The sequence below is a fragment of the Symphalangus syndactylus genome, chromosome 11 (assembly GCF_028878055.3).
Source record: "Symphalangus syndactylus isolate Jambi chromosome 11, NHGRI_mSymSyn1-v2.1_pri, whole genome shotgun sequence".
In the NCBI taxonomy this organism is placed as follows: domain Eukaryota; kingdom Metazoa; phylum Chordata; class Mammalia; order Primates; family Hylobatidae; genus Symphalangus; species Symphalangus syndactylus.
The window spans coordinates 83157584-83172999 of record NC_072433.2 but is presented as its reverse complement, the minus strand read 5'-3'; the positions used below and the strand labels follow the sequence as shown (position 1 = coordinate 83172999).

The 15416-nt window shown below is 46.1% G+C and overlaps 1 pseudogene; it reads left to right on the top strand.

Annotated features, from left to right (window-relative positions):
* The first annotated feature begins 5535 nt into the window (after nt 1–5535).
* On the top strand, nt 5536–8537 carry LOC129492669 (gamma-glutamylcyclotransferase-like; annotated as a pseudogene).
* Nucleotides 8538–15416: the final 6879 nt, after the last annotated feature.

The window sequence follows — 15416 nt, the reverse complement described above, 5'->3', positions numbered from 1 at the left end:
TGGGGCCGGCCTTGCTCTCAGTACAAGGGATGGAATAATCCAAGAGGAGTAACAACAGCCAGGTGTGTCACTGTGTGTCTGAATAATGCCTCATGTGCATTAAGTTGCTATCAAGGGGCATCACCCTTTCCTCATCTCAAACTCCGGCTGTGAGGATATCCAGCTGGTGTCTATACGGCAGCCGCCCACTTGTTCCTCCTGAGGGAATTGCCTTTGGTTTTTCAGATCATGAGGAAATGAGGCACCTAGTTTCATAATTCCTGAATGTTGACCCAGTTCTGGAAGAAGCCAACACCCAACTGGAACATTACTGCTCTTGCCTGTGTCAGAAGAGGAACAGGATGACATGGCAGGAATCTTAAAGTGCCTCCAACACCGCCTGTGAATCAGTGCTCACAGGTCAGAGCCTTCAGGATGATGTTGAAAGGCAGGAATACTGCTCAGCCCAGCAAAACAGCAGGGCCTAAAAAAGACAGGGCCAGAGTTGGGGGGAAGGAAAAAACAAATTAAGTGCATGTCGGACACCAACTGCTGATTCCCAAAACTAATAGGAAGGTCTTTGCAAGGATTGCCGTTCTCTACTGGAAGATTCAGAGGAGAAAAAAAAAAAAAACTGTGTAACAAATGCTATATTTTTGTTCACAAAAGATAAGGTATATTCAATTCAATCCAGTTTTATGGAGAGCCTCTGGGTCAGACTGCAGGGCATGTAAAGGTGCATTCTCTTCATCCCTCCACTAATGCACATAAGGGAGCTTAGTCCAGAAATTTCTGGGATTCAGAGAAGGGAAAAAACTGAAATATCAACCCTTGAGATATTTTTAGTATCGCCTCAAATCTCCAATGCCTTGGCTGGGGAAACCCCAAAGTTCCCCAATATTAGCAATTCCCCAGGATTTCAACTCTCTGGGTCCTCTGACCTCAAGCTCCTGAGTCCCCCCCAGGTACCTCTGAGTTCTCCAAAAGAAAACACTCACACAGAAAGGAAAGTCATGCTGGAAACTCCAATAACAGGAGACTGGTTGAATGTATGAGGGTACATTCACAAAATGGAATCGTGAGTAGCATTCTAAAAATGAGTTAGGGGTACATCCGCTCAAGGTCAATTGTGAAGTGACCAGGGCTGGGGCGGAACAGCAGCAGAAATGATACTGTTTAATAAAAAATACATGAAGGGCATCGCCAGAAGGAGACACGAGAAACTGGTAACAGTGGTTGCTTTTGGTGAGAGGAACTGAAGCTAGGGGTCAGGAATGAGAGGAAGTACACATTTTTATAGGAGTTTTTGTAACAATAAATCACAGTTACTTTAAAAAATTTCCAAGGAGGAATTGGGGTAAGAGAAGCCATCACGTGTAGACGTTAGGGAACCAGGTTCAACTTCACTGAAGATGCCCTAGAGGAGGAACAGAAGAGCCTTAGATCCATATTCCACAGAAAATGCCAGTTATTGCTGGTTCCAAAGTTCCTTTTAGAACACCTCTATCAGGATCTCCTCCCCTGGCTTTCCTGCATCACCCCTTTGGCTCTGTTGGGTTTTTTCATGCCATACACCAGACTTTAATTCTACCCTCTTCTTCAAAGCCACTGGATGGAAACTCCCTCCCTCAATGATCTGCTTAAACCAACAAATCTATATAGGTCGTGTGAATCACTCCACTACCCTAGAGCATAAGAATTGCCACATTTCGGCTGGGCACGGTAGCTCACGCCTGTAATCTCAGCACTTTGGGAGGCTGAGGTGGGCGGATCATGAGGTCAAGAGATCGAGACCACCCTGGGCAACATGGTGAAACCCCGTCTCTACCAAAAATACAAAAATTAGTTGGGCGTGGTGGCGGAGGCCTGTAGTCCCAGCTACTCAGGAGGCTGAGGCAGGAGAATCACTTGAACTCGGGAGGCGGAGATTGCAGTGAGCCGAGATCACACCACTGCACTCCAGCCTGGCCACAGAGTAAGACTCTGTCTCAAAAAAAAAAAAAAAGAATTGCCACCTTTCTTAATTTCTCTAAAGAAAATTAAATCTGGCCCAGTCCCCAATCACCTTGTGCTTATCCCTCCCTTGGGAAGGTCAAAGAAGTCTAGAGTCCTAGAGTTTCCACCATTCAGGAACATTGGGCAGAGGCCTTTTAGTGCAGCATGGTAGCCAGTGAGCTGCTCATTGTCCAGGCCCCCAGGACGATGCCCCCATCTGCAGGCTCCTCTGGTGGCCCCCACCATCTCCAGGTCAGGCGAGGTCCTTGACCCTTTCACTTGGCTCCAGTTCCTGAGACTCCAGGTCTCATCCCCAGGTATCCATGGCCTCAGTTCACTCAGTTCACCTAAGATGTATATCTCAACTTGGGTGCTGGATGGTGGGTGGCATGCAAGTCCCCACCGCTCAAGACTGGCCACCCTCTCTCTACCATCAGAGCCAGGCTACTCCCTTCTTCTTCTCAAAGCCTAGTTGCCATCCCCTACCTCTCTCCAGCTTACATTTCAAAACAACATCTCCATTCTAAAAAGCAAAAGAGCCTAGCATTTGCCCATTCCATACCCAGGACAAGGGAATCAAGAACTCAGAACACAAAGGCCTGTCTGTTCATGCCGTAAGGGGGAAGAGGAAGTTACCTGCACAGCAAAGCAACTCCACTCAGGATTAACCCACCACTCTGCTACACCCTCCTCTCCGTAAATCTTTGTGCTTCACGTGGCAGAAAATACTTTCCATAAATAAATGGGGATACACCAAAAGGGAGGTGAGGGCTATTGTTAGCCAGGGTCCCTGCGACTCAGTTTCCTGGATTGAATGTCACAGAGGAGTAAATTTCATAGTGAAACAGCACCTCACAGAGTAGGTAAACTTCCCAAGACTTGGCAGAGAAGCCTGTGTGCCAAGTGAATTTTCTACCTCCCAGCAAAGACGGAAAAGACACCTCTGAGTGGGTTTTCCTCTGAGGAAGAAAGGTCTCTGGAAGGAGCGTAAGTCCAAGAGGACCCCCGGGGTTCCAATTTAGTTGTTCTGGGTTGGGGCCCAGACACGTATTTTTAAAGCTTCCCAGGAGACTCTCCTGTGCAGACAGATTGAAAGCTGGTTATGTAAAGGCCTAAGGCGTTGTGTTTCCTCTGTTCCATGGGTTGGTTTCCCAACCCCAGTCTCCATTTCCCCATCGCCCAGCCTCACATCAACACCTGCTGTGTGTTCTCCAAGCTTCTATGCTCCCCACAGTCTCCAGGCCAACACATTTGGATGCCAAAATCCCCTGCTCATGTTTAGGGCCCCTTCTCCTCCTGGGTCCCCCTTGTGGTATCCCAGATGCTGAAGTGGAGGCCTCAGAACCCTCACTTAGGCATTAGAGGGAGCATGGCTGGCACTAGCCTAAACAGCTGAGACCCTTTCGCCTTGGTAGCCAGACAGGATGCAGAGGGCAGCCACAGAGTACCACAGCAGGCTTTGGGGACGCTGCAGAGTAGTGGCCCAGGGTTTCCACAGCTGTGCCTTATGTCCCCATCTCCTCAGCTGGCAAGGCCTGGACTCCCTCTTCCATGCTGTCTACCCCTCATTGTGGAGATGGACCCATTCTCACCTCTCTTCTGTTCCTTCACCAGCTTCACTTGCTGTGAGGTCAAAGATTTCATTCCTGCTACTGAGACATGTGACTGATTACTCTTGGAGCAGTGAAGGCCTGGGAAGGACATGGGGATCAGTCAGGCTGCTTTAGATTAGCCTATGTGACTCCAGGTTGCCCTGTTGGTTCTATTGTAACGGACAGGCCTGGTCCCATGGTTGGCTCCAAACCTCCCCAGTCAGCATCCTCTGTATCAGTGTTTCCAACCCTCATTGTAAAAAGCTACCTTTCCCAGATTTTTGATAGGGGATTCAGAAGACTGACTTGTTGCTACCACCCCGCCCCACACCACCCCTTCCTCAGCTTGCCCTGTGCCTGAGTGTTTTCAGGAATCCAGATAGAGCCAGGCAAGCAGGGCTCTTACCTTGAGCAGAAGGACCTCGGAGGCTGCTTCGTGAACTTTCCATCAGGGGCTGTTGTTTTGCCCTTTGAGACCAGCCGCGCTGGCAGCATCTTAGTGTGAGCCAAGAGTCAGATGTTCCTTCCCTGTGGGATGATGGTGTCATTGTCAGAGAGCGCCCTCCATTTCTGATCATCTGCTGCTTCTGTCACATGCAGACTGGCTCTCACCAGTGCCAACGCCTATTCCTGCATGTCAGCTATGGCACAGGGCCTGGGGACCATCTCATGCTCCAGCACTTAGGCATCACCAGCCACACAAAGACAGCCTGTTTTCTTCCTTCCTCCCCACTGCCATGTCACTGCTGAAGGGCAAAGACCTTTTGAGATAGACTTTCAAGCTCAGTCTCTTCACAGTTCTCTGGTATTCCTCAAATATGCAGAAGTAAGATACTTGGGTCTGCCACGCCTATCAAATTCTCTGTCCCCTCTTTCCCAGTGTGGTCATGATTAGTAGACCTGGATGTGTCATTTCATGTTTGTATTAACTCCTGTCTGGTTCTCCGGTTTCCCATGAAGGCCTCAAAGAGTTGATTACACACTTTTCATTTTTGGTGCTTACTGTTTCTCTTTATTTTCTTACATAAGTCATATAGGAATATATCCTGATTGTATAAGTTTCAAATAATATAGAAGTTTACAGAGCAAAGCTGAAAACCTGCACCATCCCGCTCCAGTTCACTCCTCCTCAAGGTCGCACTGCCCATGGCTGGCTGTGCCTCCTCGTAGTCCCCTGTCTAGGCACCCACACTGCACAGCACATGCGTCTATGTATGTGTCATTTTTTAATTTTTCATCTTTTAGATGTAGACATTACTTTGCAAAGTGACAAATTTAGTATGTTTTTCGCTTGGAAATGTTTCATGTTAGGATATACAGCTCTATCTCATTCATATATAACCATATACACACACATTATATAATGCTTTCATACCCTGGATTTTTATATTCATAAAAAAGAGATTGTCCTATACACATGGTTCTGCACTTTGTTTTTTGTTTTCTGTGAGTGGTTTTTTTTTGTTTTTTTTTTTGCGGGGGGGAGGGTTTGAGATGGAGTCTCACTCTATCGCCCAGGCTGGAGTGCAGTGCTGTGATAGTTCACTGCAACCTACACCTCCTGGATTCAAGCGATTCTCTTGCCTCAGCCTCCCAAGTAGCTGGGATTACAGGCACATGCCACCATACCCAGCTAAGTTTTGTGTTTTTGGTAGAGATGGGGTTTCACCATGTTGGCCAGGCTGATCTCGAACTCCTAACCTCAAATGATCCACCCACCTCGGTTCCCCAAAGTGCTGGGATTACAGGCGTGAGCCACTGCGCCCAGCCTACTTGGATTTTAGACACAGAATACTCAGCACATACATGCCTTCCTTGGTTTTATCAACAATTGTGTCCTCTTTCATAATTTGGATGTGCCAAAAATACATTAGCCAGAAGCCCACTGAAGAACATTTTGTCACAAGTACACTTCTCATCTATCTGTGTGAGAGTCCTGTAATTGAACCTCATATTCTGTGGAGGAGTAATGAAATATGAAAGCCAAAAGTTATCACACACAGGAAAAGTGCTGGATGGAAAGGAATGGCAGAGAGGATTCTTGGGTGAGGAAGGGCTAAGCGGCTGTTGTTTCCTCTTGATTCGTTTCCAAAACTTTCTGGTGATGTGGGTCAATAGTTATTATTAGCTCAGAGTTTTATCTTTCAGTTTCAACTTTAGTTTTACCTGAAGCCCTTTTGACAAGTCATTCCAAGTGACAGTTCCCTCTACACATGAGCCCAGAGATTGTTTCTGGGTGGGACAAACTGTCCTTTCTAATTAGAGATGCTCTATCCCTAAGTGATTCATTTCCTTTGAGCATCTCAGCTCATGTTTAATTTCTTTGCAACCAGGTGTATGAAGGTAGCTCTTACTTCTGTATAAGGCAGGTGTATACCCATACATCTGATATTAATAAACTATTGATTTCATGTTTTGTTGCATTGCTAAATTGACAGCCTAGGCAATTTGTTTTCCTCCAGAAGTACTGCCTCCCTAATTAAATAGACCTCATTTCATTGTGGGGTCTTGTTAACAAAAATTATATTTCCCAAAACCTTGAAAGTATTTTTTAAAAAACTTTTATCGTTTTGTTTCAGCATTCGACATTGCTACACAAATTTAGTCATGTAGCCCAGCAGCCACCGAGTGGCTACCGAATTTCCTGTCACCCAGAGCCTGAATTTCCTGTCACTGGGCATAACGTTTTAAAAATATTATTGTTTCTTTAAACCCTGGCACTGAGCCAGTTTTTATTCTTCATCTTGACTTAATGCCTCTCCATTCTGCTCTCTTATCTTCTCCTGGCTCCACTCACTTCCTCTGTAGCCAGGAACCCACAGTTGGCTATTTCGGCCGTGTGTCCAGAGTGTGGAATCCCTCGTCCCTTTGGCTTGCACTGTGGCCAGTTAGCTTGCCCATCCTCAGCCTCAGCATCCTCCCTGTCTGTCCCCTCCCCACCGGTGCACCCTCCAAAGGTGCACCCCTCTTCTCCGAGGTCAGCCCCACTGCCTGGCCCTCTGTCCCCTCCTCCAGTGCTGTTGGTGACTTTGCTCCATCAAGCAACCTCTTTCTCTCTCTCTGTCTCTCTCTCTCTCATATTTCCCCCTTCAACTAGTTGCTTCCTCTGCAAAAGGAAAAAAATAAAACAAACATAGTCAAGGTTCCCTTAAATGAAAGATGCTATTTCTCAATCCTGCTATTCCCTCAAGCTATTATTGTATCTCATACCCTTCTGCCACAGTTCCTTAAAGTCTAGTCCAAACGGGTTTCTCCACTTCCCTACATCCTAGTACCTACTTTAAATAAATAAAAAGATTAAACAGACAAGTGAAAGTGCATATGGTAAATATTCAATGAAGAAAGATGGAAAATAAGCCCCTTCCCCATCTGACTGATGGGGAAATTATTAATTAATTAATAGAGTCATCAGTCCCTTTTTAGAAAAAATAATATATATTGCTTTTATATATTGTGTATATGTATAACATATTATATATATTGTACACATACCCACACCTGCAAATATATATGTAATCTTCTAAATTTTACACATATGGAATTATACGCTGGTCTGACCTTTTTAAAAAAATTTAATAACATATCCTAGCACAAGAATCCAAAAATAGGGGTTGCCCCTGGTGAGAGGATCTGAACTGTTGAGGGATGAGGTAAAAGCGCAACTTCCTGGAGGCGGTGGCGAGGCAGTCACTGGGCCTGGGTCCCGGGCCGCCGCACTGCGCTCTCTGGCGGCTCCTCACAGCTCTGCTCCAGGCTCCCGTGCAGGCAGCAATGAGACCTGGCGAACTCGGGCTGCAGGGACGTCCCGGGCCCGGATGAGGACAGTTTTCTGTACTTCGCCTACGGTAGCAACCTGCTGACGAGAGTATCCACCTGCGAAACCCCTCGGCGGCGGGCTTCTGTGTGGCCCGCCTGCAGATCGAGACCATCCTGGCCAACATGGTGAAACCCCGTCTCTACTAAAAATACAAAACAGCCGGGCGTGGTGGCGGGAGCCTGTAGTCCCGCTACCCAGGAGGCTGAGGCAGGAGAATTGCTTGAACCCGGAAGGCGGAGCTTGCAGTGAGCCGAGATTTCGCGATTGCACTCCAGCCTGGCGACAGAGCGAGACTCCCTCTCAAAAAAAAAACAACAAAAAAGGAACATATGTTGTAATAGAAGTTAAAGTTTCAACTCAAGAAGGAAGAGAAGTAACCTGTCAAAGTTATCTGATGACAAATTACGAAAGTGCTCCTCCGTCTTCACAGTATAAAAAGATTATTTGCATGGGTGCAAAAATAAAAATGGTTTGCCACTGGAGTATCAAGAGAAGTTAAAAGCAATAGAACCAAATGACTATACAGGAAAGGTCTCAGAAGAAATTGAAGACATCATCAAAAAGCAAGAAACACAAACTCTTTAGAACAAAACAGTATATCTAATGATGCTCTATGTGCTAATATAAAATATTTTTTAACACTTGAGAACAGGGATCTGGAGAATCTCCATGTTTGATCCATTTTCAACAGTGCTCTGAAGGAATATCTCACTTGGGTGACTTCTTGTTTTCAGACTATAAAAATAAACTGGGTTAGGAATTAGACCGTTTAGAAGGGGGATATGGGGCCCTGAAATGTGTGACAAATGGATGTGAGTACCCCTTCTGTAAACACTGAAAGCTCTTCTCTTGACTTGATCTTAAGTGTCTCCTTGCTATGGTAAAGGATAGATTTGTAGCTTGCTTGATGATGGTGCTGGTGAATTGCTCTGCTCTATCTGAGATTTTTAAAAATTAGATTAATGAGAGTAATCTGCAGATAATTGATAATAACATTTTGAAAACTGGAAAGATGGTATGCTGTTTTTAGAGGAATAAACATATTTGTGGTTTTTAAAAAAAGAGCAACTTCCTTTGCACTGTATACCCTTTTGTATTATTAGGATTTTATACTATGTTTATATGTTGCCTATTTAATAAATCACTTAAAGTTATATATCTTGAATATCTTTCCATATTAGCATGTACAGACAGAACTCATGATTTTGTGGTTATGGGCAGACTATCTCTGGAAGGATACAGAAGAAATGAGGAAATGCCTCTTGAAGAATGACTTGCAGACTGACCCCAGGTCAGGTATACTTCCTGCATACTTTTTGTGCTGGTTTTTGTTTGCTTGTTATCACGTACAAATATTACACAAAATAGGCTTCAAAAGAACTACTTATATAGATGTACCATGATTTGTATAATTAGTTCCTTATTCATGGATATTTAGGCCATTCTCAAGTTTTAAAGTTATTATTATTATTATCGTTATTACAAACAGCGTCACAGGGAGAATCCTGTACATATGTCTGTAATACCGTGGTGATGTTTCTTCTCTCCCTGTCCCAGACCCCTTTCCTCTGTTATTATCTGTACACAGATCTCGTGATGGTACTTTCTGACTACTCATCCTTGAATGAAGTGAGTTTTCCTTCGCAGGCAGTCTGGTGGGGAAGGCCAGGGTCAAGTTCCACTTTCTGGAATGTTCTCATGACCCAGGACGTGGGTAAGAGACTCCTTTAGGCAGAGAACAGGCAGGTGGAGGGCTGTGTGCATCCCAGCGTCTCTTCTGTCTCCTGCCACCTGGATAGGCCAATTCTAGCATGCAACTTGTCTGTGAGTATCCTCATTCATTCTCACTTCATCTGCCCCTCAGGCCCAAACCGTGTGCAGAGTAGCTTCCATCACCCCGGCACCCACTCCTTCTGGGGCAAATAATAGACTTGAGTTTTGCACCTCAGTGTGAACCTGTTACCTTAAAGAGATAAATTTGGTTGATTTTTTTCTGAGATATAAGGGTCCTGTCTCCATTCTTCCATCCTCCCTGTTCCCTGTCACTGCTTTGGCATGCCTTCTGCCTATTTTGTGTAATATTTGTATGTGATAACAAGCAAACAAAAACCAGCACAAAAGATATGCAGGAAGTATACCAGGCCTGGGGTCAGTCTGCAAGTCACTCTTCAATAGGCATTTCCTCATTTCTTCTCTATCCTTCCAGAGACAGTCTGCCCATAACCACATATATGGAGCTGTGGGAAACTAACCTAAAATGTGGGGCGGTGGCGGGGGTTTAACTGATCACAACTTACAACTGTGCTCTGTCCAATCTCCCATCCCTACAAGGGAGGCAGAAAATGAAGGGGTCCCATAGCTTTCTTCTCACTTTTAGCTGTTAAAAATTCTGGTCTAATCTAGTCTAAAATTACAATCATATCTACTCAAACCACCCACCCCCATCATGACCTGGGGGCACCTGCAGTGGGCAGGGGGCATATATGTCTCTTACTCCTGTCCCTTCACTTTTCCTCTTGGAGTAGAGAGGGATGGGTCATGATCAGGTTCAATGACAGCTCCTGCCTCTCCTTTATCAAAGTTGGGGACTGGGAGAGGCAATGGAGAGGGAGGGTAACTTTCCTTACTGAACTTCCCATGTTATGGTTCTTTCTCTGTGAATGCTCATGGCCTCACTGGCCAACACTAACCATCTTAATGGCTGGCACCCTCAAACAGGCTGTTTGAGGTTGCCAGATAAGTTCTTCAAAGAGGCTCTCTCACATACATGGCTTCCCCAATGTGGCAGATCCAGCTGCACGTTGACCTCCTCCAGCCCCTTCAGCCTCTGCCTCTGTGTACACCCCACAGCCTCTTATGCTGGGCTCTCCTTGCCCAGTGATAGGAAACAAGACAACTCAAGGCTGTCACCTTCCATGTGCACTTGCCCATGGGAGACTCACATGTCTCTTTCAAGCCAGACTCTGCGATTTCTCCCAAGGCTCTTTGCCCCTGGTCAGGAGGCACAGGGCAGATCAATGCGTCAACTATACCTAAGCAGCTGACTAACTGGTAAATGAGGCACCAGCCTCCTCTTCTTGCAAGTAAACACCAATCTTTAATGATGTTTCTCTTGGGGCCCATTTCATGTGGCTTGCAGGGGGGCGTGGTGGGAAAGGAAAAACTCCAACACTCCTTACTAGGCCAACTAGGGTGAGAAGGTGGGGAGTGTGTGCTGATAGCTGTAAGGTCAGTTGTTTCATCTTTAAGAAAGCCCTAGAAAGGAATTCTGGCCTGTTGTTGGTGGCTTTCTATACAAGGTGCATTATTTATCCTTCATAATCCTCAGCTTTCCCCTTCCAATTCTACTCAAACAAGAAAGTCCCACTCAATATACCATTTTTTAAACATAAATGGTAGCTAGCATACTGATGCCACTGTGCTGCATCTTAATAACATATCTTAGAGATCATTTCATATCAACTGACTTAATTCTGCCTCTTTAAAAACAAATTTTTAAGTATTTAATTATATTGATATATTTCTAAATTAGTGCCCCTTTAAGGAGTATTTAAGTTGAACACTTGTCAATGCTTTATTTTTTTTATTTACGACAAAAGATATCCAGTTCATAGATTGTTTGGGGGTTGGACGTGTATAGACAAAAAGAATTATCCAGATAAAAGTTAGACTAGGAATAAGATAACAGGAATGTCTCATTTCAGTTGTGGGTCGAGTTCATGACAGGCCTAGTTAAGCTTTGCTGAGCCTCTATCTGCTGTGTGGAGTAAGCCTAGCTTAGGATGGAGCTGGTGCTCAGATAGACCACCAGCTGGTAGAAACATCACCAATAGATTTCAAACAGAAATGTGCTCAGGTGTGTTTTCAGAAAAACCTTGCCATGTGAATTTAAATTCACTTCTGTTTGGGACCACTCTTTTTCTTTCTCACAAGCAAGGCTGGGATTCTATCTCACATGCTGTCATGCACACAGGTGCTGCCTCTCCCTGATCCTGGATCTGAGATCCTGAATGACACTATGACGTGTTCCCTCTAACTTGAAAGTCGTGTGTGCCTTGGGTGCAGGCACTCAGTTTCCCTGAGGAGTGGGCTCCTGCTCCATGAGGGACACTCAGCATTCTTTTCATAGATGTGAATTCCTGCCTGTTCCATGGAGGGGTTCAAGGGGAGGCTGGACAAGCGCCCAGTGGGAAAAATGCCATGGCATGGAGGCAAGCTCACGAGGGGGTTAGAATAGATGGTCTTTGGGACCCCTTTCAGGCTTGTGTTATCCTTCCTTTAAGACCTTGGAATTTGCTCTGTAGAGCAGCAGAGAGAGCATCTGCTTTGGACCCAACACCTGAGCTTGAATCCCACATCTGCCACTTCCTTGCTGGGAAGCCCGGGACAAAGTCTCCTAACCTTCCTGGGTCTGTTTTCTTACCTGCAAATGGCAGGTACTGATACCTACTGTAATGGGATACTTATTTGTTAAATAAATATCATTTCGATAACCTCATTGAAAAACATTTAGGCCTGGAGTAGATAAAACCGTCTTCCCAACAGCACAAGCCCCACCTTTTATTTCAGTGTTTTCAATTTTGTCTGTCTAAGCAAGATAAAGTTCCTACTGGTGGCTCGCTGGTTCTAAGAAGTTTGTGCTAGGAGTTGGCAATGAACACTGTTGTTTGCCTACCCCACAACCATTTTTCTCTTCTTCCTTCCTAGGGAACTCCTGTTTGCTAAGGAATCTACTTCTCCCCATCAGAGCTCTCCCTTTAGAAGTCAAACCATTTCTAATCCAGCAATGGGCCTCATTTTCTCCAAAAGTGGTGGTCACTCCATTCCTTTTGCTAGTCTCTGGGTTAGGAATGAGCCTGTGATGCAATTTAACCAAGAACACAAGGTGAGGTTTGCTGTGGGAAAACTTTAGAATAACACTTTCCCATTTCCTCTGGACATGGTTGTTTGCAGAGTCGGGGCAGCAAGAGAGACTTTCCAAATGTATGGCAGAGCCTGTAGGGAGGCAGCCCGTACTCCTGACCTTGGCTGAATTTCAAGTCCCTCAAGTTAGAAAGATTTTCCTTATTCTTCTAGTCAGTTTGGGATCCAAAATACCAACTTTTCAAAGTTGCTGTGATGATTAGAGATCATGCATATAAAGCTCTTAGCACTGAGCCCAGCACACAGTAGGTACATAGTAAATGGTAGCTGTCAGTGTTACTGAGTTCAGTATCACACAGCACTGCATAGAGGTAGAAGGCAAGGAAACATCTGTCCAGAGAGACTGCAGTTAGAGCCAGAGTCAGTGCCCCCCGCAGTCAAATCTGGAGAGGGCCAGAGAGAGCTTCTTAAAGAATTAGACTCTGAAAACAAGGCACGACCCCAAACCAAAAAACTTCATTCTCTGAGGTTGAAAAGGGCGGCTGGTACCAAGGGTCTCTCACCTGAGCCCCCACAGCAGCATGCCTAAGGGGCCACGTGGGCAGCCATGCTTAGTGTAGCAGCCTTGAGGGCAGCTGGAGCAATGGCAGCCCACTACCCCCTGAGCCGCCCCTTCGTACCACTTCAAGCCTTATGGAAGCCAGGACTGGTCCCAGGGTGAACACAGAGGGACCCTGAAAGTTTTGCCAGCTCCAAAGCATTCCTGTCACTCATTAGAGCCCTTCTGTGTTCAAACTGCATTTAGGTACTCATTGTGTGTCTTGGGAGATGTGACACCATCATGAATACATCAAACGTTTGACTACAAATCTATCCATGTGTAAAGTAGACCTGTTCCAGCTCCTCGGTGCCTGTGTGTGAACTCCTCTCTCTGCAGTGTATGGTGAAGTTCCCTTATTCTCTGCCTGCTCTCCAGTTGTCTCTCCTCTCCCAACTCAAACCCCCAATGCTCTATCCATGTTCAATGTCGAGCACCGTTTATGTTGTTCTTCCTCTTCCTACTCCTTCTGCCTGCAATGCCCTCCCCTTCCTTGTACACTCAGAAGCTTCTTCTTATCCCTCAAGATTCAGCCTAGCTCTCCTTTGATATGGGCCCTTTCCCCAGCCACCCTCCAGGTGGGAGTGAACCTAATGCCCGTACACACTTCTGTTAACTAGAACACTTTCTAACACTTGTGTCCATTTTCCTTGTTTATATTGCCCACAAAACTATAAACTCCTAAGACCTGGGACTGTATGATGGATGTTTGTGTTTGGCTGAGAGTAGTTGATTAGTAAATGTTTGTTGGATGGATGGGTGGATGGATAAGAACCAGTGTGTATCTGTTGGGCTCTGGTAATGCAGAGATAACAGCCCTTTCCCTGCCCTCAAGGAACTCACTGTAGATGACAGAAAATTAATACAAAGGAACAATGACATGTGATGAGTCAGGGCGCAGTATGACATGTGAGCTCCGTGGAGGGGCGCCCATCCCATGGGGGAAAGAGGTGTGTGTTTTGGGGTACTTCCTAGAGGTGCTAACACACCATCCTGATCTGGATCCCTTTGGGCCAGCAGGAGTCAGCCACACAGAAACAAGAGGAAGGACACCCTGGGCACAGGGAGCAGCAGGTCCAAAGTGTGAGTGGCAGCAGTGAGGAAATGGCTCAGAGTCCACACAGTTGGAGCAAAGGAGAAATTGTTGCAGAACTTTCCCCTTAGTTCAGGTAAAACTGGGCTCTTGTCACACGACCAGGAAAGATTAGGCTTGCGGACACATAGAAGGGTGAGGAAAATGGAATTTACTGGATGAAAAGGAAAAAGGAAAAGTAATTCTCAGCAAAGCAAGAGAGAATCCTGATAGCAGGTTTCCCAGCTCACAGATTGAGTTCCAGGTCACCACATAGGAACAGGAGAGGCCAGGCTCCTCCTTGCTGCAAACAGTGCAAACTTCCCAAATTTCCATTCTGCCTTCCCAGTGCACAGGTGGGCATTATTCAGAAAGAATCATTCGGGAAAGGGTGGGCCTCATCCAGGACCGGCAGTCCAATTTTTGTCTTTGTTTCTGGTATTTTTTGAGACAGAATTTTGCTCTTGTTGCCCAGGCTGGAGTGCAATGGCACGATCTCGGCTCACTGCAACCTCTGCCTTCTGGGTTCAAGCAATTCTCCTGCCTCAGCCTCCCAAGTAGCTGGGATTACAGGCACCTGCCACCACACCCAGCTAATTTTTTTTTTTTTTTTTTTGTATTTTTAGTAGAGATAGGGTTTCACCATGTTGGCCAGGCTGATCTTGAACTCCTGACCTCAGGTGATCCACCCGCCTTGGCCTGCCAAAGTGCTAGGACAGCAGTCCAGTTTTTCAGCCTTCAGGTTGTTTTAGACTTGGAGGCAGGGTTTCACCAGGGACCCTTGGCTGCCTCCTGTCTCTAAAATGTTGCGGGGGAGGCTGGGATACGATGAACAAGGCAGGGAGGACCCATCACACAGGGCCACATCCCCACAAGGAAATCTGGATTTTGTCCTGGGGAAACATGGACTAGTTTTTTGTTTGTTTGTTTGTTTTTTGAGATGGAGTCTTGCTCTGTCACCCAGGCTGGAGTGCAGTGGCACAATCTGGGCTCACTGCAACCTCCGCCTCCCGGGTTCAAGAGATTCTCCTGTTTCAGCCTCCCAAAGAGCTGGGACTACAGGCACACGCCACCATGCCCAGCTAATTTTTTAATTTTTAGTAGAGATGGGGTTTCACCATATTGGCCAGGCTGGTCTCAAACTCCTGACCTCATGATCTGCTCGCCTCAGCCTCCCAAAGTGCTGGGATTACAGGCGTGAGCCACCGCACCCAGCCCATGGACTAGTTTTAAGAGGGAACAAGATAGTTTCTGTATTTTTAAAGATTGCCCCAGCAGCAGTGTGGAGTAGGCAGTGAGGCGAAGGTGGAGGTGCTACAACAGGGAGTGAAGAACTAATGAGGGCTGGACCAGCAGGAGCAGTCAGGTGTTCAGACTAGGGAGGCACTCGGGGCAAACTTGGTAGGGTTTGGCCACTATGCATAAGTGAAAGCAGAGGCCAGCACAGATACCTGCCGGGTTTCTGCCCTGGCCAAAAAGGTACATGAAGGTGCATACGGG